Below are 25,152 nucleotides of genomic sequence, written 5' to 3' on the forward strand. Positions count from 1 at the left end.
AAGGAACACCTAACCGAACTATTGCAAGTGCACGTGAAGCAGTAAGCTCGAACATCGCCGTGAATGACGCAAGAAAAGCAGTCGCCCTCTCCTCAATTTCTGTCATTATGTACTACTGTAATTACGCCATTATATAGGTGGCCACTGCTTATTAATTTAACGGTTTATTTCTGGAATTTCTTATGACAAGCTGCCGTCGTCGGCGCTGTGCAACAACCTTTTTCGTGCCTCAACCTGTACGAATAGTTTTGAGTGCACACGGAGTTTCCGTGAGAAAATAATACTTACCTTTGAACCAGAACACTCAACAACAAACGTTCCTTGTTTCAAAAACACCCCACCAGCCTGAACACACTCTAACGATAAGGCATAAATGCTGTTTTTTGTTGCACTGGACTGGAAATTGACCCCTCCACGCTAGGGAGAAAAATATAAAGCTATTGGCCTTGTGATATATCGCAGGCCGCCGAAGAGAACGCCACGAGCTACCACCGTCTCCTGGAGAGAGCGTGCAGTTTCCGTAGCGTAGTCTGCGGCCGAGTTGATAGCTAACAGTTAAGCGAGATTTTTTTGTCCAGTGGCTTCGGCGATCCTGAACGGATTTTTATACTCAATACTTTACCCCAAGTTACATTCTGAGCACTCCGTTTTGAGTGCTGCAAGGCCTCTTGACTGTCGACGCAGCTAAGCAGGGCAAGCAACCTGGCCTACTGGAGTGGTATGGCTGGCCTTGCCTATTTCCTTCACTTACCCTCCTCCACTTTACAGCAATAAATGTTAACTCTTTCTCCTGCTAACCACTCAGCAGGTATTTTGGCAGGTATCCCTTGGGACGGCACTCCCAGAGATGAAGCTGCTTCGGCTTCGGGCCGATGCAAACAGCTACCGACGAACGGCATGCGAAGCAAGCGCCCAGAGCACTTGACAGAGAAACGGTGGGAAGACGCCACACGCCAGCAGCAGGCACAGTGTGTCAAGCAGCGCTGGTTGTCGCTGCGCTCCTCTATGGACTGTTATACGGGCCCCGGCAAAGTCTGACGTATCTTTAGACGATACTGGGGCCTAGAACCATCAACCAGCGTCCCCTTCTCGCTGCCGCAATTGGCGGTGCATCACCGAGTGGGCCCTGGCAGAGCCATTGGCCTACCAATTTCCTCCGGCCGCTCAAACCACGCCTCTAGTTCTAGCAGCCTCACCGGACAAGTGTCTTCCCGCAAATCTGGCTAGTAGGACTTATCTCGACCATCCTGTAGCTCGACAAGCCAAGCCACCAACCGAGCCAGTGTCGTACAGCCCGGTGTCGCTTGGTCATTGAAAGTGCACGAAGTTCATTGAAAGTGCAGTCCTGCCCCTTTCATGATTGGATTGCGGACAAGAGAGGCGTCTTCCGTGAATAGCAAAGCGGATTCAGGCAGCACGGCTGCAGGGCGCACACCCTAGGGGACGACACCTTCATGGTCACACAGGCCCGCCACGACAAAAAGCTGGCCTTCCTGCTCCTGCTGGACATGCAGTCAACCTTAGACACAGTCTCCCATGGGGCCATCCTGGAGGCCCCAACAGCATGGGCTTTGTGGGACGCTTCGGGGGCTACCTACGGGAGCTCCTTCGTAACCGGACCTTGTGGTTGAAGGTCGGCCGGGCGACCATCATTCCTCGAGACGTCCGCTCTGGGAGTGCGCCAGGGTAGCCTACTGAGCCCGTTCTTAGTCGACATGGTGCTGATTCCTCTCCACAACTGCATCCATCCCAGCTTGCAGAGGGATGGAGGGGGTTACCCAGAGTGCCTCCCGAGACTGACCTGCGGATGCAATGGCTTGGGCTACTTAAACCCATACATTTTTGTCTGTCTGTATGTATGTCTGTCTGTCTGTCAGTCTGTCTGTAACTCGATTCAGCCACCCGGCCAAAGTTAAACGAAGACTACGCAATAGTCTTATATACTCACAGCCAAATCGAAACGTCTGACTCCGGTTTATATGTTCATACTTGTCAACATTGTTGAACAAGAACATAACATTACGCAAAGATAAGACAAAAAATTATTACAGAAGGAATATTTACAGTGTTCGTTTATAAAAAAGTTCATAGATGCTGGATTTTTGCGAAATAAAATCCTACATCCACTACACAAAAGAATGCACAATGCCACCTGCTGTCGCCAGAGCCACTATAGCATTGTCGGCCTTTTGAGAAATCAAACGGCAACAGTTCCGAAAGGTTTCACTACATAGGTTCCACGTTTGCTTGGAACGCACGTGGACTAGGACAACGCGGTTCCATAGTCGTTGAAGTAGGGCGTATTGATTCACGCGCGTCTACGCCGTACGGCAGTGCTGGCATCGAGCACCCGGCCTGGAGGAGTTGAAAGCGGTAAACTTATATGGACTTGAGCAAACCTTTAAAGTGTTTACCTTGGGAGAAGCGCGACGCAAGAGGAACAACATGAGAAGTGAGTGGCAAAGCGAAGGGAGACATTTACTTGGCAATGTGGACAAACGTCTTTGTCGATATTTGCGGCGAATGAATCAGATACGCGGCCAATTTTTTTCGGGCGTGATGCTCGCCGCAGCGAGTCACGCCTGGTTTCACGGCAAGTGAACCAAACCTAGCTAACTTCTGCAACAGATGGTCTTTTAAAGGCCGCACTCGTGTTATCGCCATACCGATCTAGTAGTTTCACAAGTGAAATCATCGCGCTAGGCGCATTTATGGTAACGTTACAGCTAAACTACGAATTGTAAATAAAACAGAAAGCGTAGCCTATTTCGCGAAAAACACCGTGCAAAACCGCAGAATAAGCAATTCAGCTGGCGTTGCCATTAAACAGTTGAAATACTTTTTATAAACACTTCCGCTCCACCAGAAAAGCACTTAGTAACAAAAAAGGCGGAAATATAACAGCGCTCGTCGATACGCTGTGTATACAAACCGTAGTAGCCGCAAGCCTAACCTGACCACCCATGGCATTAAACTCGGAAAAAGAGATTCTATTCGTTAGGTAGTCAGAAAACCGTTCGAAAAGCTAAAGACCGTCAGCAACACCTGACACTGAGCTATCAAGGGCACAAACCCGAAATACGTTCAGCACTATGTCGCAAACGCCGTGACCATACCGAGCTAAGCGTACGAATACGATCCGGGCGACAGAGGCAACATCGCTAAAGTTTGAATAAGTCGACAACCCCTGGGCGCACAAATAATTACAAGCGCTTGCTGTGACCGCTAGAGCAAGGGCTACACAGATATGTAATCAGCATTTATGTGACAATATGCAAATTGAGCTGTTGATCCCCTGTCGCGGTCCCAAGGCTCCCAGTCTTTAGAGAGTACATGGTTGGCTCGCTTTCGCGCAGCTCAGCCAAAAGGCCACTCTGGTTCCGATAAACAATTTTACGACCGAGAATGACGTTCAGAAGGTAAAGAATAATACTAATTCACCTTCAGCGGCCTGCTTGGCCAGCCGAACTCCAAACTAGACATTTATCGTAGCTATATACTTCACCCCAGCGTGGGCTCCTTTTCCAACGGCTAGACGTCAGTGGATCTCTCATGAGTAGGCTAGGGCATCAGCTCATTCCTTCACAACCTCGCGTATAGGACAAAGAATACAAAACCGAGAAATGCTGTCTTATTAACAGTGCAGGCGTGCCCAGCATCGTCGTCCACGGGAAACTTCGTCATCCACGGGAATGTTCTCTCGTTTTCTCTAGTATTCATCTGGCCTTGCACCGTACCCATGCAGGTATGGAGCGCTGCCTGTTCAGAAAGTAACCATATGCGGAATACCAAAGAGGCTACACTAGAAAGGTACAGCCATGCTAGGAGGTCTCTTAGGGACACCAACAGCACTCCCTCACCAGAGAAAAATCAGGCCACTCTGATGTTGTAGATGGCCGCCATTCACCGTTACTGACTAACTCAACTCTCGGCGCTCAGACCTCAGCAACTGCAGGGCACTTGTCCACCGCTGCAATCAGAACAGCGACACAGCAGAGGGTGCTAAGAGTCTCTGGCTCCGGACAGGCAACCATAAGATATTTCACTCTGGCAACGTTCAACGCACGGACTCTCTGTAGCGAGGGAAGCTTAGCTCTATTACTAGAAGATCTCTAGGATATTAAGTGGGTCATTATAGGGTTACGCGACGTTATAAAAATTGGACAAGGCTTCATGGAGACCACTAGCGGGTATATTTTGTGCTAAAGCGAACCCCAAGAGAAGAGAGAGCACGGGGTGGGATTTTTAATCCACAGAGAAATACCAATAAACGTGGAGGAATGTTTCAGCATTAGCGAGAGAGCCGCGGAGGTTGTGATCAGGCAAAAAAGCTATACAGGTTAAAGATAGTACCGGCCTATGCACCAACAACCAGCTATGATGTGGAAGCTGTTTTACGAGGATGTCGGATCAACCCCGAAGAGAGCAACAACATAGCTCACGATTGTGATGGGATACTTTAACGCAAAGGTAGGTAACCAGCAAATGGGAGAAAGGTAAGCCGGAAACTTCGGAATAGACAATCGCAACAGTTGAGGAAATAAACTGCGGGATTTGTAAAGGGAAATAACTTGCGGTTGAAGAACACAGTATTTTACAAACAAAAGAATAGGATACGGTTCATTGGAAAGTCCCGATGGTACAACAAAGAACGAAATTGACTTCATTTTAAGTGACAGTCCAGGTATTGTGCAAGGCGTACAGGTGCTAAGTAAGATTCAGAGCAGCGATGACAGGATGGTTAGATGCAAGATAATGGTGAATCTTATTAGAGAAAAAAGGAGTCTAGTGAAAAAAAGAAATCAGCCAGTCAGATACAGATATCAAGAGTTTAAATGAACTACTCAAAACAAATTGGCGCTCCTAGATGAGCGTAACAATTTCTTGAATAGTGATCGTCCATTAAGCGTCCCCGAAATACACGGAGATATCTATTTCGGTTCCATAGGCAGAAAAGCGATCGCAAATCAGCGGCATTGCGACTCTACGATGGGCTAGTTCGCCTAGCAAAAGAAGCTCTTCCCGTACTTTGGTTTCCATTTACAATAAAAGTTTTTGTTGAGTGTAATATTTTACTACTTATACTACCTTCACTGATTCTTCCCCCACCTTTATTGGCTTTAGATTTCCTGCTGCGTACCAGTTACCGAAGCGTCGCTTGTGCCCTTGCGTGAACTATTTGGACTTCTTAGCCTTTATTAAGCTTGATGTAATCTACAAACTAAGAATTTAACGTCACATTTTTTCATGCACAAATAGTGTAGTAGCTTAGTTTAGATTAGGCGAACGAATAGCGACAACCCGCCCTTTTCCGGCCGACATACTCTGTGGGAAGATAGTCGCGACGTGCAGATGAGCAGTCGTATCCTGCTATCGCGAGTGTCAGACCAAACATCCTGGGAGATCAGCAAGGAGGATGCAGTGAGAAAGGCAGCTCATTCTACTTACTTTTTTCACTAAATAAAGTTCGTAAACGCACCGATAGTGGGCGAAACACGGTATTGGGGCTCTCCACTAGAATTTGAAGACGTAATCGGACAATGTGTTAAAAGCAGTACAGTGCGTCTGTAAAGCTGTTTAGTTATTTTCACATACTCTGACAATTGAGTCCTCGGCAATTTCTCCGAGCCGAGCAATATTTTCACCCAGGAGAAAACTCTTGCGGCGCATGTCCTACACATCAATGTTTGCCACATGGGTTCTTTAAGGCCCAAGTGACGTTAGACACTAAACAATAGCTTTGCTTTTGTGATATTTAGTGGCTGCTACAGCAATCATACGTGCGACTCAAGCGAACATTCATATTGAGAGTACCATTATTAATAAACACGAGCACTTTCTTGTCGCAAATCACGCCTGTATTTTGCGAATATTACGTTCCGAGTACATTTCCTGTGATTTCATTCAGTAGGGTAAACCGCTCTAATAAAAAACTTGTTACTGCATATCATTAAAAACCTTGACTCCTCACGAATTAATTTTATTTTACCGTGAAACATTTGCCGAGGTTAAAAAGGAATCGTAAAGTAAACCTGTACCTTGCAATCACCACAGTTGTTGATGGCGTTGCAAAAAGGCATTTCATATTTTCTTAGCTTTCCAAGTAAAATTCCTTAAAGGGACCCTGACAGAGGTTTTGTAGATGCATGGGTGTTCGCATTTTAAGGTAAACCAGTTATCTAGTAATCAACTCCTTGAATAATTTTGTTAAGAGGTGTAGTATTATCGGTGTTATTGCAAATCAAAACATCCCATTTTCGCTCGCAAGGCGACTCACCCTCGTTTCGTCCACAGCCCCGCCCCGCGCGAGCGTGACTTCATATAATGTCTCGTTCAACGGTGACGTCGGTAAGAACATGCGGTTGCGGACGTCTGCTACTTTGACATTCTGCGCCGCAGCCTGGCTCTGGAACGGCGCAGTCTAACTGTCTGCGTTTCGTTTGGGCCATTTTTTATGATTTCCTTTATAAACCCTGCACTCGGCTCTTGGCTGGAAAAGCTAATAGAAGGAATACGGTGGGACACACTGTAGTCTAAAGTATATTAACGGCTGACTCAACCATCGCATCAAAATTTCTTAGAATTAGCACGCACATTTTTTTTTTCGAAACGACGTCGGTTTATGTAATGCTTATTGGCCGCTCGTTCGCGGCAATATTGAGCTTGGTTGTGTTGTGGGGACGCCACGCACGTGCGTACATAGGCAGTTGTAGTTGTCCATTCTATTATTCCGGTGTGTTTTAAACATTTATAACCATAACAAAAAGCAGCGGAAATGTTGCACGGTACGGTACAAACACTTTTTCGGAGTACGTAGTGCATTCCATTTCCCTCCACTAACCTCTTACTGTTCTCGAAGCTCCTAGGCGACGCTGTGTTCACACGGTTACACGGTAACAGTTACACGGTACATTACACGGTAACAGTTATTACGACCGGTCTCGGAAGAGCAGTGTGAGTTAGGGATCGTGCGCGCCTGCTTCTTTGTTCTACTGGGCATATAATTGAACAAAGCAATTTTTCCACCCTCGCTTTTTCTCTTGATGGCATGGAGCCCCTTTGGTTTCGGTTCGTTTAATTTTATGTGCTCAGGGCTGCCAGCTGCGATATGGGAAGGGTTGGGTTACCGACGGCACCGTTATATCCATCCCCCTGTTCAAGCCGACCTTCTGTCTAAGTGGAAGGGAGGAAACTACCTTGGCGCTATATAAAAACATACCAATTTTATAAAATACACTCATCAGTATTTTCCCATCTGAAATTACGATTGCTTTTTATATATAAAAAGTACGAGTTTAAAACTGAACGAATCGTAGCTGGGACCTAAACGATGCATTGACGTTTGCTATGGCAGCTCCACAGTTCAACCAAAACATTTTGTTTGGATTCGCGAATACGATTCCCAACCGATGCCACTTAGAAAGGAAGAAAAGAAAGAAAAAAAAGCAACGCCCAGCCAGGATTTAGAACCAGCGGCTTTGATTAAGCCGGAGCGAGACATTAAACCACTTCGCCCCAAACTAATCGGAGATGGCGCTGAAATAGCATATATACTTCAATAACGCACCCTTTGCCACATCAATGTTTAGTACATGAATGCAGGGGTTTTTGACTGATTATGTGAACATTTCTTGAATACCGGTTGCTCAGTAAGGTTTCATAAAGCCCCCACCATAGGTGACCCCCGGAAACAGGACAACTCCCGCTGGCGCGGGCGGCGCCGACTGCTGCCGAGGCGGCCAGGTGCACATCGCATGGACTCAGCAGTTTTCTATCCAAAACAGCGAACTAACGGACTCCGGTTCAACGTCGGTGTTTCCAGCTGATTCACCACGATGTGTGCACCCGTGGACACCGCTTGCGATAGTGGGGTGTATTTCTGACTGAACTTCCACCACTTCCCTCGGGCGAGTGAGCTAGGCCTAATTCCAGGAAGTAGGCCTAGTGCGAGAACGACCACATGCAGACCTCATCTGCCTACGACGGGCAGCGTGTCCCAGCCTCCCCTAGCCTCAACGCCAGCGCGACCGAAGACACTGCGATGCTGCAAGACTGTACAGAAGGTGAATACTCAGAATATTCATCAGACTTTAAAGCAAGTTGGATAGACGTCGGCACCAAAGCCCAGCGGCGACGGCAACACAAGGTAGACAGTGGGGCTGGTTCTGCGGTAGTTCTCCCGCAACTCGGGCTATCCCGCTCTTACGTAAAACCACTCTCCGGCCCACCCCATTTCCTAGAGGTGACGTTAAGCTAGTGCTGTGCCCACAAGACTGCCTCAAGCTCGGGAACGTGGAAAATGCAGAAATATTGCTATCTCTGCTCAAAGCGATTAACTTCACGTGGCACCAGGCCTACAACTAGGGTGCGCCTCGACAACACACAGAACATCGCACCTGTGAGTAAGCCATCGGCACAAGCATACAAACACTTGATTCACATCACCCAAATAAAGGTTGGGAATTTTACTCATGTTGTCTCTCCAAGCGAGGGGTCTCAAACACGCGGCCAGCATGCGGCGCGCGGGCCGCATGCGGCCCGCGGACCCTTTTATTGCGGCCCGCGGCCCTCTCGTGAGTGTCTTGCTTTAGTTATTTTTGTTTTTTAGGCATATGCGTCAGTGCACGCCCTGCTTGTGTAGTCAAAGACGCAGATGGGCGGCTACTGCTCGAAAACGTGTGGATGTCGTCTTTCACGGCTTTGCGTTACTAGAGTGGACACCCCTCTTTTACGGAGGCCCCTCAATTCGGGCTCCGTCAAGTCTGGTGCACAATGGTCGCAAGCAACTGAGACTTGTCAATCGAGCACTCTACAGTGCGCACAGGGCTGGGCGAGAACAGGGCGCGGAGAAACTCCCCGCTTCGTTTTAAGGCCCTGCGAACGGGGCTGCACGCTGCTTATAGGACGGCGCCTTGACCGGAGTTTTCCAGGCTTCCGCGAAAGTGCAAAGGTTTCCGGGCGTTGTGTGGTGTTTGCGAATATTTCCCTTCCTGTTCCTCTTCGTGTCAAACACTTTTACGTCGCTGCAGATGTGGCGAAAACGGCGCAGCCACACGTCGGATTCTCTGGGTAGGGGCTCCGAAATGCGCCCACGTGCGTTTAGGGGCGGGTCGCAGCGTTATTTATGGCCTTGGAGAGAGCGACATCGCGCTGCTGAGGAAAAGTCTGCACATTGCACGTCGAAACTGCGTAGTTCCAGACATCAAACGCCCCATATCGAGACTCGAAACTAAGCGCCCATCCCCTTACTGGCAACCTGTTGACAGCACTGTGAAAGGTAGCGGCGCCCGAAGTCAATCATGATAGAGCGCACTACATAATTGTGCTCCTACGCGCCTGTCTCGTCCGTAATTCTGACAGGTGTCTTTTTGACCTTTTGTTTTTTGGAAGATCTGCAAACGACGGTTTTTGCTGGGGAAGTCTAACGGGCCACAATGTAGTTGTCCAAGCAGTCTGAAAAATGCAAAGTGGAAGACGAGAACAAGTGCATTCAGGAGCGATGGGAACTTTCTTATTTCTTCACGGAATCAAGAGACAAGTTTCTGTGCTTAGTGTGCCACCAGGCTGTGGCTGTGCCGAAGGAGTATAATTTTCGACGCCACTTCATGTATTGCCATCACGAGAAGTATGGTGCTCTTACTCGCAACGTTCGCGAGCGGCGAACGTTGCCAACTGAAGGCGGCGTTGGGAAAGCAGCAAAAGCTTTTCAAAAAGGCGGCCAAAGCAAGCGACGAAACGGTAAGGGCGAGCTTCGTCATTTCTGAGCTTATCGCCAAATCATCCAAGCCCTTCACTGAAGGCCTGTTCGTTAAGCAGTGCCTCGTTCGTCGGAGTTGCTGATGCTACCTGTCCCAGCAAGAAAAAGGCATTCGAGAAAATAAGCCTCTCTCCAAACACAGCCGCCCAGACAATTAACGAGATCAGTGGAGATTTTAAAAGGATTAATCAACCGATGCCAAGAGTTGGAAGCGTTCTCTATTGCAGTGGATGAAAGCACTGACATTACCCACAACTCACAATGTGCGATTTTTGTAAGGGGGGTCCACGAAAACCTGAACGTCACTGAGGAACTCCTGGACACTACCTAATGAAAGGCGCGACCACAGAGGCGGATATTCTTTCTGTTCTCAAAAGAGCGGTCGAACACGCTGGACTACCATGGGAAAAGTTGGTTTGTTTGGCTACAGACGATGGGCCATCAATGGTGGGGTGCAAGAGCAGGCTTGTTGGTAGGTTGTGGACGAAACTCGCTGCACCTGGAATCACCAATCAATTTGCCGCGGTTCACTGCATTTTGCACCAAGAAGCGCTGTGCGGGAAGTCTCTGCAAATTAAGAGCGTCATAGAAATCGTGCTCAGCGCTGTAAACGTCATTCTTAATAACCACCACCAATCTGTATCTCTTTTAGATGCGGTTGGCAGCGAATATGGTGAAATTTTGTACCCTACAGAGGTGCAATGGCTGAGTCGCGGAAGAGTGCTGAAAGGATTTTGTGATCTCCGAGAGAAAATTGACGCCTTCATTAGGACCAAGAACAGAGCCATTGTTGAGCTGTCAGACGAAACATGGCTTCTCTCCCTTGCGTTCCTCACTGATGTCACTGATCATTTGAGCTGCCTCAATGTTAAACTTCAGGAAAAAAACAAACTGATCACAAAAATGCATGACGACATTCAGGCGTTTCAACTCCAATTGTAGCTTTGGGAGAGACACATGATAATTCAGGAGTTTGATCATTTTGTAACCCTGAAGTCGCTGGAGAACGTGGATAAACAATCCTGTGATAGCTTCGCTGACCTCCTCCATGATCTGCACAGAAAATTCGAGGGACACTTCCAAAACAGCACCAGCCTCACCGATGAATTCCGAATTTTTTCGTTGCCGTTTTCGGTGCGGCTGGATGACGCAGCGCCCGAGCTACAGATGGAACTTCTTGAGCAGCAGGCTAACACCCCGTTGAAGCAGACATTTCAGGACGTGGCGGTACTAGACTTCTCCAGGTTTCTTGACGACGCAAGTTTCCTGGCGCTACGTCAACAGACTGCCAGGATCATTGCCATGTTCAGAGGCACCTACTTGTGCGAACACCTGTTTTCTTTGTTGAAGGTGAACAAGTCAGATCTCCGGTCGAGGATGTCTGATGAGAACCTGCGATCGACCATGAGGATCATTTCCGCGCAAGAAGTTCATGCGGACACGTCTTCTCTAGTCGCAGCCAAGCGTTGCCAGGCATCAAGACAGCATGTTTAGAGCAATAGCAGCTATATTGTTCTTTTCAAGGAAGAAAGTTTTGTCACTTTCCTAAATGATACTCGCAATATTTTCTGGTCTCTTACTATTAATAACGTTTCAGTCTAGTAAGATACTCAGACGCAACTGCCTTCAAGCCTTTTTTTTGTGAGGCGCCGAATGCGGCCACCATGAGTTGAAGCATAATTGTGGAACAAATATTTTAAATTCCAGAATCGGCACCCCCATTTTAGTCATCCTGTAGATCGGTATTGACATGTGTATCAAATTCTGACGCCAATTCTATTCAGGAATGACCATGCATATGTACAACATGTGGGAAAGACCTACTCGTTTCATTCAAATGGCAGCGTTATCTCACATTTTGTTAACACCCCCCCCCCCCCCCTTCGTTTCAACCTTCGTGACCATCCCGGCCCTTGCAGGACTAAAATTCGTGACTGCGGCCCGCTAACCAATGTGAGTTTCAGACCCCTGCTCTAAACGAACTGGCGCAAACCGATTCCCCCAAGGGTATAATTCTAGGGGTGCCGGTGAGTTTCGCTGAAGCAGAGATTCTAGCCAAAATTGACCAAACTCAGTTCGAAGTCTAAGGTTGTCGCTGACTGGGCCAATCTTCGATCATAGTCCTCACCTGCGCCGGAACCAGGGTTCCGTACTACGTCGCAGTGTACGGGGCAGAATACCCCGGCCCCTTGTACAAGAAGACTTTCCCCATTTGCACCCAACGCCACGAGTCCGGTCATCGAGCCACGGCCTGCCCACCGCCAAGTGTGAACGTCTGCCACCAGTGCGGCCTCCGGGATCCCCAGCTGGGTCACACCTGCTAGCGTAAGTGCCACCTGTGTGGCGGCTCCCACCTGACAGCGGTCAAGGGTTGCCCTAAGCGGTTCAAGGAGCCCTACCTGCTCCGGAAGAAAGAGTTGGAGAAACGTCAAGCGGAGGAGCGGGCTTCCAGGAAGGACCTGTACGAGCAGAACACTGGAAATGTTATAGTTGGCGCAGACGACATTGACTATCCAAACTAACAATTGCAATAGTTAATTTAGTGTGCTCAAAGCGCATTTCAGGCCGCCTTTAAAATAACTCTTCTAAACACATTCCCGCTTCTAGTTGACTAGAACGAGGTCAGTGTAGACAGACTAAATGACAACTTAGAATCGCTAATCACGGAAGCAGTAGCTGATTTTGGAGGAGGAACATGCAAGGAAGAAACCTAAAAACTAACTAACAAAAAGGAGGAAATAATTTCCACACGTAAGAACACGAAAGTGTCAAGTAAGGCGGATAAGAGTGATTTACCCGAGCTGTTGAAACTGATGTAAACAAGTAAGGAAAACGACATTAGTGCAGACAACATTGCAGTCACCAAGAAACGCTGCAAACAGGGGTAAGCCAAAAGCAACTAACAGAAAGCTAGCCATCGGCAAAGACGGGATGTACGCCCTGAGAGACGAGCAGTGTAACATAACCCAGAACTTGGACGAGATAATAAATGTAGCAGAACGATTCTACACCATGCTGTATGCCAGCAACGTTACACGAGGGGAAACTACTGAGAGTACAAGTGCAAGTTGCGATGTCCCACTAGTAAATAAATAGGAGGTATAAAATGATTTTTAAAGGCATGAACACAAGGCCTGAAGCTGCCGACAGCATAAGCGTGGATCATTACTCTAGGAACTAACCGTACAAAGCCGTATTCATTACGACACTATTGTTGTCTGGGTGAGGTTCTTACTTTTCAATCTACTTTTGACGACCGATAAGCCGATCGGTCCTCGTGAGCGTCTTCGGTCAGCAAGCCAGTCACACAACGCGGACTTTCGATCGCCCGACATGTTCGTCTCAAAGTCGGCGTGTTGTGACCAAGGTGGTTTCCAACTCTGAAGTCGGCATCGCACGTACTCGTGTCATCGTCGGGTTAGAATAGTGAGATGTAGTAGTGAAAAAGCTTGAAGTGCCCATAGCCTGACAAAACGCCAACACTATTCTGATTCCTAAGAAAAGATACTAAGTACCTCAGCAATTACAGACTCATCAGACTACACTCGGTTGTGTACAGGCTTTATACCAAAGTTATAGTTAGAAATGAGAACCTACGTACCTTAGGAATTACAGACGCATCAGCCTACATTTGGTTGTGTTTAGGTTTTGTAGTGAAATTATAGAACGAGATGTAGTAGCGGAAAAGCTCTGCACTATTTTCAGAATTCTCCAAAACTTAGAAATTTTCCATAGCCTGAAAAAAAGCCAACGCTATTCTTATTCCTAAGAAAAGAGATCCTAAGTACCTCAGGAATTACAGGCCCATCAGCCTACACTCGGTTGTTTACAGGCTTTATACCGAAGTACTAGTGAGTCTCATTGGGGACAGCCTAGATTTACAACACTCCAGAGAGCAGGCTGGGTTAGGAAAGGGTACTCGACTATGGATCACACTGATTTTGTAAATCAAGCGATGAAAAATCCGCAGAATACCCTTGACCCCTTTACACGGTGACAGAGCGTTTGATTCCGTACTCACCTCAGTCGTGCTAGAAGCACTAAAAGACCAGGGAATACAAGACACCTACTTAAGACTTGCAGAAAACTTATATAAGGAATAATCGGCAGCGTAATCCTCCACAAGCAAAGCGATAAGTTCTCAACCCGAGAGGCAGTAAGACAGGGAGATACCATCTCGACAAAACTATTAACAGCATTTCTGGAGGGGCTATTTAAAAGGCTTGAGTGGGAAAACATAGGATTAAGGGTAAACGCGGAATACCTGAGCCATCTGAGGTTTGCGGACGGCACAGTATTGCTCACTGAGATGAAAGAACACTTGCAAACAATGCCTGAGGAACTACAGTCAGAAAACACTGTGGTTGTACTAAAAATAAGAATGAACAAATTCAAAATAATGAGGAATAAGCAAGCCAATAACGTTTTTTCCAGCTTAGAAAGCGAAGCGCTAGAGTAAGTAAAAAAATACAACTATCGCGCACAGATGGTTACTGCTGACTCTAGCCGCGGGAGAGAAATCCGGCGCAGAATCGGTATCGGTTAGTGAGACCATGGCAAGCACTCCAAAACAATGAAAAGTAAGCTACCTCTGGCACTAAAAATTTAAAAAATCTACAACCAGTTCATTCTGCTGGTTATGACATATGGAGCGGAAACGTGGAGCCTTACTAAACACCAAAAACTAAAATTTAGGTCGGCCGAACCCCAATGGAATGAATAATGTCACGAGGAACACTGACGGACCGAAAACGAGTTACCTGAATCACAGAACAAACTACAAAGAAGATATCATAGTTGAAATACAAATTTAGCGCCTCCCACTCTGTCAAGACGGGTGACCTGCACAGCAGCACGCTCTCGACTGAGTGCATGAAGCAAAACACTTTAGTTTGTATTTTGTGACTAAACCTAATTCCTAGCCAATTATCTCAATGAAATGTGTAACAGACCAAAACTTTCTCATAGCGGACAAAGGTAGAGCTGCCTCTTTCCCTCCCGCGTCGTAGGCATCTTACCGTTTGTGTAACACGCAACCCAATCCACTCTACCACAGGTGACACCGGACCAGTCGCATTTGGCTGTTTGACGACCACGTTGAGCCTCACGCCAACACAACACACATGTCATCACTAAGGGCATGAAACGTATATCTGCGCGTGCCCGCAACCTCTTGCCCTCCTCTCCCGACCCGTGTACGCGTAAACCGGCAACCGGTTATAAGCGGGTGCTTAGAAGTGAAAGACACTGTCGAACATGTCGCTCTTAAAGCCCTTTAGGCTGAACGGGTGACATTGGCTCAAGTCGCCGTACCGAGCGGGCCAATTGCTGTTCAGCAGGGAGGGATTCGAAGCTACATAACCAGCGGGAACTTAAGGTGGCAACGGCGGCGGCAGCGGCTTTTCATGGTTTTCGCGCCAATTTTCTGGTCTACCCCCAGGAGCTCAGGATTTCGGCCACTGGGCGCGGTCGGCGTGCGCGTAATTGGCGGTGAGATGTTTTAGTTGCGCCCCCTGGCTCTGACGTCAGCTTACAGACTGTCGCCACTGTCGTCTGCTACACTCGCGCCGCTGCTACCCTCCCGCGTCTGTCGTCCGCTTGTGAGTGGCAGCAGTGCCAGTGTTAGAAATCGCCCGCATTCATGTTGTAGTGCATTAAAAAGCGCACTTCTGGTAATACAGTTATTTTTGCTACTTTCTGACCCATCTGAATAATTTCAAGCTGCATCACCCACAAGTTCGCAACATACGACGAGAGGGAACAACTTTCTTCAGAGCATCGGTCACAAGATCGTGTGCAACTTGTCCTTTCTAGCTTATTCGCGAGGTTCACCGCTCAGAGCTCCTCGATAAGTGTTCAGAATGCGCAGGCTTCCCTACAGTATTGTTAAGATGCTCTAATGAAGACACAACAGTCTAATGTATGCGTACCAAGCAGCGAACCCCTGCACGCGCATCGCGCAGCAGAAAAGAAAGCGGCTGTCTTCTATTCAGTTCGTTGTTGTTGGCTTGTATCAGATTAATGTTTGTTTTTCTCTGCCCAACGTATTAATTTTTCTGCGCCGTCACAAACGTCTTATTAGTAGTTTTTGGGGATGTTAGGGAGGTTCACAAATATCGTGGCGATATTTTTTTGAGGCTGTATGGCATACATTCTATTCTTCACAAATTGGCTTTCGTTATGGCTGAGTGCAAGAAGGGGCATATCCGCAGCGTGCGTTGTTTATGCACATGCAAATACAATGAGAAGGTTTGTGCTACGCCACCGCGATCGCGCCTCAGGCAACGTTGTATAGAGTACTCAAAGGCGGCTTTTGTGCTCTGAATTTCTATAGTAACCATCGTTATCATAACGAACTGACTCTCAAGCCGAAAAGTTATGACATGATTACGGTGTTGAAGGCTTCCTATAGTCGCTAACAAACACAGTAAATAGTATGCGTGCATATATAACAAGACTCACAACAGATGGACATGTCCAAACAGCTCTTTGTCGTTTTTTAACCCTCCCAGGCATAAATAACAAATCCGCGTCTACTCGGGATGGCATATTCTAAGAATTGAAGAAAACTATTCTTACTCTCTCGGCCTAGACTAAGGAGCCCACCCATTAACCAGCTATATTTTACTTAGGTCTTCAATAATGTTGTCTCCTCCTCGTATAGCTCCTCCGCTTGAGTGCAGTTTTACTACAACGGATATCTGAATATTGGAATGATATATGGCTTCGAGAAATGTACCCAAATATCCCTCCAGGTATGAACAAACATACCGTTAGAGCATTTTTAGCGTAAACGTGACTCATTTTGCTCAATACACCTCCATTCTGCATGGTTTAAAGACCGGTATACAACCATCATGCACCTATACACACAGTGGGTTATTTAGACTTCTACCTACAGTTTTTGCGGCCCATAGTGCACGCCGTCGTACTTTCATGCCATGACAACGTCAAGTGATACAATATTTTCGAGCGTTCGGAAAGTTCTAAAAACAGTTTTACCTTACGTACGATTACCGCGGATCGTAACGTCTTCTGTCAAAGCCGACAGCACCGTAGTCCTGGAATTCGTTTTGGTCTTGCATTTTCGCTGTTATCGGTCACTAGCAGCTGGCTCTTCCCAATGTTAGAAGCTGACGACTAGCTCCGACTCTTCCCGCTCTGTACAGGACCGGCTTCGCAAAGAAAGGGGCGACGCCGGCAAGGTTTCTTCCGTAGCGGTATCCGAAACTATAGTTTAACTCGCGTCTTGAGCTATTGTATGCGATTTTAAGTCTATCATGATGATAAAAAGTTACGCACACGCAAAACCTGGGGCGGACAAGCACCAAACGTCAAGCGAGCGCAAAGAAACAGTAGGGAGAGCGAGCCCGAGTGAAGCAGACGACAAATGCGAGAATCCCTAAGCCGACGTCACGGAGGCGCGCTTCGCAGCGCCGCCCGTGGTCGCGCTCATTGCCAATAGAGACGACGCGGTTTCTCGATGGCGGAATGAACCACCCAAAACTACATCTCACGATGGAAACCTTGCTACCCGTGGTTCCACTGCTGCGTTTCCTAGACCAGTCCGATGCTTCGCCTGCAAAACCGACTGGGTCCCCTGAATCCGCCATCTTATTTGGGACTTCGGTGTAATAGATCGGCTTCGCGCAAAATATCGTCCCGCCTCGGTCTTTAACTTTGAGGGCTGGATCAGGCCACATGATCTGCACCAAGCTACGTTGGCCGCGTTGTGAAACTTCGCTGATGAGGCAGCCATGGCAGGACATTATCAACCCCCCCCCCCTTTAACGCTGCGGCCTCGACCCATCCAAAATAAAAGTATTCGTCTGTCTGTCTGTCACGCCCATTACTTTGCTGTGCGGGCTGACGCTTCTTAAGTATCCGCTCTTCCTCCTCTAAGCGAGCGACAAGCGTTCGCCTCATCGCGAGTTAACACCTCAAGGGATTCAGTTGTATTCTAGTGGACACACACGTCGGTGACTTTCGCTGCCAAATCGTAGGCATCTCATTCTCTGTGCAACACAACCCAGATCCACACCTCTCGATTGGGAAGGGCAGCTGACTGGGCGCATTGAGCCATGAGACTGCCACGCTTAAATCTTCTACCACCCCAACGGGTATGCCATCGGTAGCGGCACTAACTCCTGCTGTGCGTGCATGCCCCTTCCCTTCACCCCCAACCAGTGCACGCTTAAATCTGCAACGGGGGATAGGCGCCTAATTACGCGTGAAACACACTGGTGAATGGAGAGAGAAAGACTTCATATGCGACCAGGCAAAGATTTATTATTATTCTTCCTCCAGAAGAACTATGACCATCTTGTCAACGAGGGCCGCCGACGCGATAGTGTTGCTCGTAAAGGCTTTCAAGCTAAAGAAGAATAATGTGCTCACGCCGGCATTCAAACAGGAAGTTGCCTTCAAATGGCAGGGGCGCGCAGCTAGTGGGCGAGGTAAAATTTGAAACGGCAATGGCCACGGCTGCATTCTCGGCGGTGGCCGTGGCGGCTGCTTCCGGGCGTCTTTACACCCATCCGCGCTGGTGTTGATTCCCAGCAATCATCTGATAACGGCATTATGGCCGCTTTCAGCCGACTGCGCAGCTTGTTAAACCGGCATCAGTGGTGGAGAGGGAAATATTTGTAGTCATAATCGCTGTAAAAGAGGGGTTGACAATTTCTAGGAGGAGCCCCGGACCGGCTCTGAGTAAATCCTTCACCATAATGAGAACGGGGGGGGGGGTGAGACATATACTGCTTTGCAGTAAAAGAAAGAGTAATGGACTTAGGCTGGCCACCTACTGAGATGAGCCTACAACCCGTGGACAATTATAGTACAAAAGAGGATACCAAGAAACGGGTCTAGAAGAAGGGGAAAGTTATTATTCCGGTAGAGAGATTAAATAGGGGAATTCGGGGGGAAAGTGTGGACTCGAGCAGCGCAGGACCAGAGCTGTTGGATGTCAATGTGGGAGACCTTCCTCTTGCCGTGAACCTTAGTTGGTTGAAGACGATGATTATGAATGCGTATCGTCAGCTTCTAACTGTTACATGTAAAAACGCTGTAATTCTTTCTGGTACCAGTCTTGGATTTCGTTAAGATAATCGACTGAATACTTGGGATTGAAGTGCAACACCCAAAGGGATAGGGCACGCTCTCATGCAAAAAACATTCATTGACATTTGAGTGTGTGGCACTGAACATAGTCATTTTGCAGTGCTTTTACACACTGACTGGTACATATTTTGTCCACACTTATTATGCAGATTTTGCAGTAATTCTTACTCAAGGACTAAAAATTACTGCTAACGGAGCCATATTTAATTGTTTGAAAATATCAGCCTGTATGGCTTTCACGGATGAAATGGGGTTGAAAAAACGGGCACGGTTTTAAAGGTTTACTTCTGAAACTGGTTCCGCTACGTGAGTGCGTGAGTGCGTGAGATACGTGAGTGTGTGGGTGCGTTTGTGCGTGCGTTCGGGTGTGCGCGTGTGGGTGTGTATGTGTTTGCGTGACCTCTAGATTCGACCGGGCTGACTATGCGGCATATGTTAAACAAAACGCATTTTTTGACTGCTTCAGTTTTTCGCTTAGCACACATTATTACTGCTGCGTAATACCCGCGATATAGATATGCTACTGTCTGTAGCAGCCGTGCGTGTTCAAGAAGTCTTGCAAGTGGTTCGGGAATTATGCGTGCGATTTCTGGTCATAGCCACAAAATACCCATATTTAGCAAAAGTTTCAAGAACTTTAACGGTGGCTTGTTGTTGTATATTTTTTAATGCAAAGTACTGTGCACCCCCTCGCTTCACAGCGTGTCACCGTGTTTTCAGTGTGCCGCGTGAAGAATAGCAACAGTACACGGCGGCTCAGACCTCCAGGAGCATGTGAAGAGTTTAATGTGTTTAAAAGTGCGACTTGTCCGTGTGTCTTTCATCCATGCAGTCAACACCCGGCACATGCGCTGGCACAAGGCCTCTTCCGTGGCCTTTAAAGTGAAGGAAAGCCGGGGGCTTTCCCTCCTGCCATATATTAATATACAATCATACTGCTGCTGATGGTGAAAATGATATTTCCTTCAGTGTTTTAGACACGAAACCACAAGGCGGGATTGGTGACGCCTAAATTACAGAGTGTACTGCGATACAATTTTAAGTACTAATTTATTTCGAGAAATAACAAGGCCGTGAAGTCAAGGTACCATATGATTGAAACCCCAATGGCCCAATATTGTGTATTGATTAAGCAATTTGAGCCACTTGCAGTAGACAGGTAAGCTTGTGTTTCGTCCTTCTTCTCGTCGTCAGTAAAGGTCCCGCCCTATACACCTGAGATATTATGTTCACATCTGTAATCACAACCCACACCGCTATCCTCACTCCCACATGGGCGTAGTGTTCGGGACTACGGGGACGTGAAAGTCACCACGCCTTCAACATAAGTGACTACGTCTTCCAAATTGCTCGCCATAGGAGCTGTACACTGCTTTTAGCAAATGTTGCTTTCTCTCTGCTTTTTCTCCCCGCTCCGGCATGGGCAGCGGGAGAGTTATCTGGCCCCGTGCCAGGTGCCCAGCTGCAGAAGCGGTCGCATGTAGTATAAATTCTCCGCAGGAGAATCAAATCCGCTTCGAATTGAAGGTCTTTAAATAGTCTTCTATTAAACTTGGCCGGAATAAATCGTGGCAAACACCCTCGATAAATTCGAATAAGGAACGTTAAAATTTGCGTACTTTCGCAGTGTTCTGAGCTGTCTCTCTCCGAGCCAGCTGAGCTGCCGACCCGTGCTTTTAAACGGTAAGGGTACAGTATATTGTACTTAGGGCTTACGTCGGCCAGAAGGGTACAAAAAGATGGTTGTTGCAACGGCATCACCACTGCGGGAGGCCTGTTTAGTAGTAGTAGCTCGCGGCCACCCGCTCCAGTTGCCCGTTCTTCCGAGTACGCGACAACGAATCCAAATTCAAAACAATCACCCGACTGTCTTGTTAAAGCAGTCAAGCCAGTTTACAGCGAAGATTTAGCCTTATCATTTGGCAGTAATAAAAGGCTCATTAACAAAACTCATGAGTCCGAGGGTGTTGTTTCGGAGTGAAAAAGGAACGAAACCACTTTTCAGCAGCCTTGCCTGGAGGTTTTAACGTAAACGACTGCACTACGACAGGATATTTTTCAGGTGGACGACAACATGCAAATATTTGTACAAAAGCACAATGCCAAGCAACAAGGCCAACAAACTTGCAAAACGTTTTACATAAGGTTTCGCTATCTCCGTGTCAGATAGGCTTTAATCATTGCAAAGTTTACGTGGACTCCGGCACCTGACTGTGTGAAACAGATTTTAATCATGCTTATAAGCACCTACCAACAATATGGAGGGTAGACGGTTTCCCAAACTCGATTGCCAAGGTGTGTTTTCTACTACGCTGGTACAAGCGATGGATCTCCTGTGACAAACGCGCACTAATTTATGTCGACCTGGGATAATGTTTGGCGAATGTACAGCCAAAGGTCGTTTTTCAACACGGGAGATTGACCTGTCCCTAACACCAAAGCCTACCGACGGCCTAGCACGCGGCCCGGTCAACACCCTACGATGCGGTTCTAACTGTTGAAGAATAGGTAGAACGTCCGGTTGAAAAATGCAATCAAGTTGGCACACGGAAACGTATCCCTCGAGTGGCTGGGATTATGCAAGTCTGTCAAGTGGAGTCCCTGGCTTTAGACCGACTACTGAGCTTAACAGCGGGGCTCACATTCGAACAACCAGCAGACATGATGATGATAATCGAGGTCCTGCAAAATATCCTGGTCATCACTAATGACGATTCAACTACCAACAGAAAGCTTACTAACTTCACTCACCAAAGCTACAAATACAAGTATTATCTGTTCTTCATCAACGCACGGCCACTTATATCGAACGAGAAAAAACTGGACCCGATAAGGCTGTCGCAATAAAGTCTTGCATGCGAAACGTAAGCTCAGTTCAAACTATTTTCTCGGACATTTCCAGTAATTACCACATCAACACTTTGTTTTGTACATTTTACTCGGTCATAGACGCTTGGTAAGTAAAGATAATGCTTCCTAATTATCGTGTTTTATGAAATGAAATATTTATTTATATTACATGATTGGAATCGTGCACCGTTTTTAATTCTAGAAGTTGGTTACGGCATCAGGCGACACGAAAAAGTGGGAAGGGTACAGTAACTTGTGAAACTAGAATAATGGCAGCCACGAGGCGTACCGCTGCTAACTCTGTCAGAGCGAAGCGATCGTTGCAGCTCCTTCCACTTTTCTAACATGTGTTACTTTTTTTATTTTTGCTGTGATATGGCAATGAAACTCTCTCTGTAGCTGTGCTTCGTTAGTGTACTGTGACGTTCGAGCTCTTTGCTCCGCTACTCTGTAGTGTAAGAACCGGCGCGACAAGAGAATTTACACTTTTGATTTTTTCATACGTATAAGCTACCCTGTTTTCGGTAACGTATGTGAAATTGCAAACGCACAAAAGTTTTCAATTTACCTCTTAGTACTGTCTATGGTCTATGGTCCGGGAGATTATCAGGCATTTATATTGGAAATAGCACAATGTATTTACCATAATATTTCACATGATTATAGCCAACAAAGCAGGCACAGGGACGAAATACTCCGAGGGAAGCCAATCTTATCTTGTAACTTGTTAGTTTCAACGTACTGCTGTCAGCTACAACGCCGTAGCTCTCTACTGCAAAAAGGTTCGGGCATGCGGTGCGAAACCAAACGCGTCTACGCAGAAGACACGCATTCTTCTTTTTCACGAGGCACTGTGCGCACCCCTGCCATGTCGTAACAGTGAAGCCGTATATCACCCTAATAGTAGCCTTGTTTTCACGGCGAGCATCAACAAAAAGAACCGTCCAATTTCGTAGCAGCGTTTACTTGGAAAGATTTATTCTATTTGTAATTTGGTGACACTAATAACCCTTAAGTGCGCAGAACATTATGTGTGTATTCTTGAGGCACTATTGGACGCCACGCATACGTATGAGTCCCAAGGAGCTGTGGCCTGATAAGAACAACACAATCAGCAAAGGGCAGAATGTGGCCGCCGGGATACTGAAAGCGACCAGAAACTGGAGCGCCAGTTTGTGCATAGTACGCTGATAGTCTCAAGTGACTGACATGCCATTGATCACCAGCCATACAAGAAGTAGTTCACCTAGCGCTTCTTGAAAACGTTTAATTGTACAAACCAACAATAGTACATTTTTCATATATAAAGTAAAGCTTCTATAATATCTCAAGTTACCATATCGTGGTGATAGAACAAGGGGTCCATCCAGTGTATTTGTGAAGAGTTTCAGCTAATTTACAGCATTTATTTACATCAACCCACCGCTCCACATAGCCAATTCACTCGCAAAAGAGCAATACCAGCGATGGGCTTGACCTCCGTGCGTGCAAACCAAAGGTGAATTGTGGTGTCTGCTCTATGTATATCTCTAGACACCCAGAGACGACATAAAGAAATTTATGAGAACGCACTTGGCATAGATTAGCCGTGATGGCACTGCACCTGTGACTGTCGTCTGTACATGGAAAAATGGACACCCAATAAACTGTACAAAAAATGCTAGCTACGTTTATGCTGTAAGATTTCGTTCTGAAGTGCCCCTCAAACCAACAGGCTCTGATTTTTTTGTAAAAGCGGCATAAAGCAACGTTCTGAATAATAATCGAACGGTGTAACCGAAGCAATCAGTGTATATCACAGGAAGCCCGAAGAATCGTGCGTCTGTTACTCAGGAATGGAAATAAGTATACGTTCGTTGTGTAGTCCTCTGTTATGTGCTGGAGCTTTCGCCGGTTGGACACATTCAAAAAGCAAATTGGCTACTCTGTATTTCTGTTTTGTTGTACAGCAATGCTCCAGAACTCGCTATAGCTTTCTGTTTACTCCTAATTCACATTGTAAAAAACGGTACGTCGCAAAGGATATTTCATCAACAAGCTCCTGAATCCTAACACCCAATTTATTGCTCATTGGGCAATTTATTGATATTGCGATGTGGTCTACGTGAGGCATACAGATTACCCCGCAATAGTTAACCGTTCTGTTTCATGCCACCTGGTATGGATATGCAAGGTTAATTGAGGATTTCAGAACGAAAGTTTTCATTGCGTTCCTCGGAGATAGACGTGCACTGAGACTCAGGTGAACATCTGAAATTGTATCTGATCTGAAAATCAGAACATGAGGTGAACATCTGAAGTACTGTTTCGACACCTTTTTTTATTAACAGAACGTGAAATATTTGCACTGGCTGCAGGACCGTACATATTTGACAGCCATTTTCGTCTCAATAATGTACATGTACTTTAGGTGAGGGAGGTAAATACGTCGACGGCAAGTTTATTTGGTGGGACGAAGCAAGCAGAAACCTCAGAGACACCCTGTTTTATTGTGTCTTAGGTGGCTAAGTGAGAATATTGTTTACAAATAGTGAGTTTTATTTTAAAGGGCACTTTGATTGAGGGCTTGGTATAGATTTGGGAAAGAATTCGTTGCGGACAGGTTCGAAAAACATCCGTGGTATTGTTTTGGTGGGGTCCACGCAGTATCCCCAGGTAGTTTGGCCATAGGCCTGCCGGCATGTGCATTTTCCAGGGCAGCCGTACCTGTCAGTGACACTGCACTGCAATGAAGGGTAATTATACTCAAAATCAGAAATAAAATTATTTTCCCTTGCACACGCTGGATACGGGTGTACATAAAAACGGCCAACCAGAAACAGTAACTTCGGCATGATAACGGGAGGTATTTGGAGTCATTGCAAAGAGATACACTCACCGAAACACTCAAATCTCCAACAACAAAAACATTTCACAAACGCTGCTCAGTTACGTAATCTTTTATTGCACACGGGCAATACCTGCGCAGTGAATACAAAGAAAACGAATAAAAATACCAAATAGGAGAACCAAAGGATCCGTGTGTCAACATTAAAGCGTGGAAGCCTAATTACATCAAGTAAAAACCCACGAAACGCAACGTTCAGTCAATGTATCCTAACGTAGAGCTTAACCTCAAGTTTACACCACAGGAAACTAGTGCCTTGTGCGGTTGCGGAGCGAAACAGGGTAATTACTCTTTCATTTGAAGGGCAGTGCTTAGAGGGCCTAGAGGGAAACGGTGAGGGAGCGTGCCATAAGCAAAGGCAGGGAGACCAAGTCTGCATCCAAGTTCCCGGCATACTCCTGCCTAATGCACCGATACAGCCAAAACGCGTCTACTTGTTTTGCATTGCATTGTAAGGGCGTGCTTCTTCACTGCTCGCTCTCGATGTGAAAACCACGATTTACCTCTAGAAACTTGGTTTAGCCGTGTTCAACCACAG

This window comes from Haemaphysalis longicornis, unplaced genomic scaffold, assembly GCF_048455015.1.
Source record: "Haemaphysalis longicornis isolate Haplotype H1 unplaced genomic scaffold, Haemaphysalis longicornis Haplotype H1 scaffold_6, whole genome shotgun sequence".
NCBI classification, from domain to species: Eukaryota; Metazoa; Arthropoda; class Arachnida; order Ixodida; family Ixodidae; genus Haemaphysalis; species Haemaphysalis longicornis.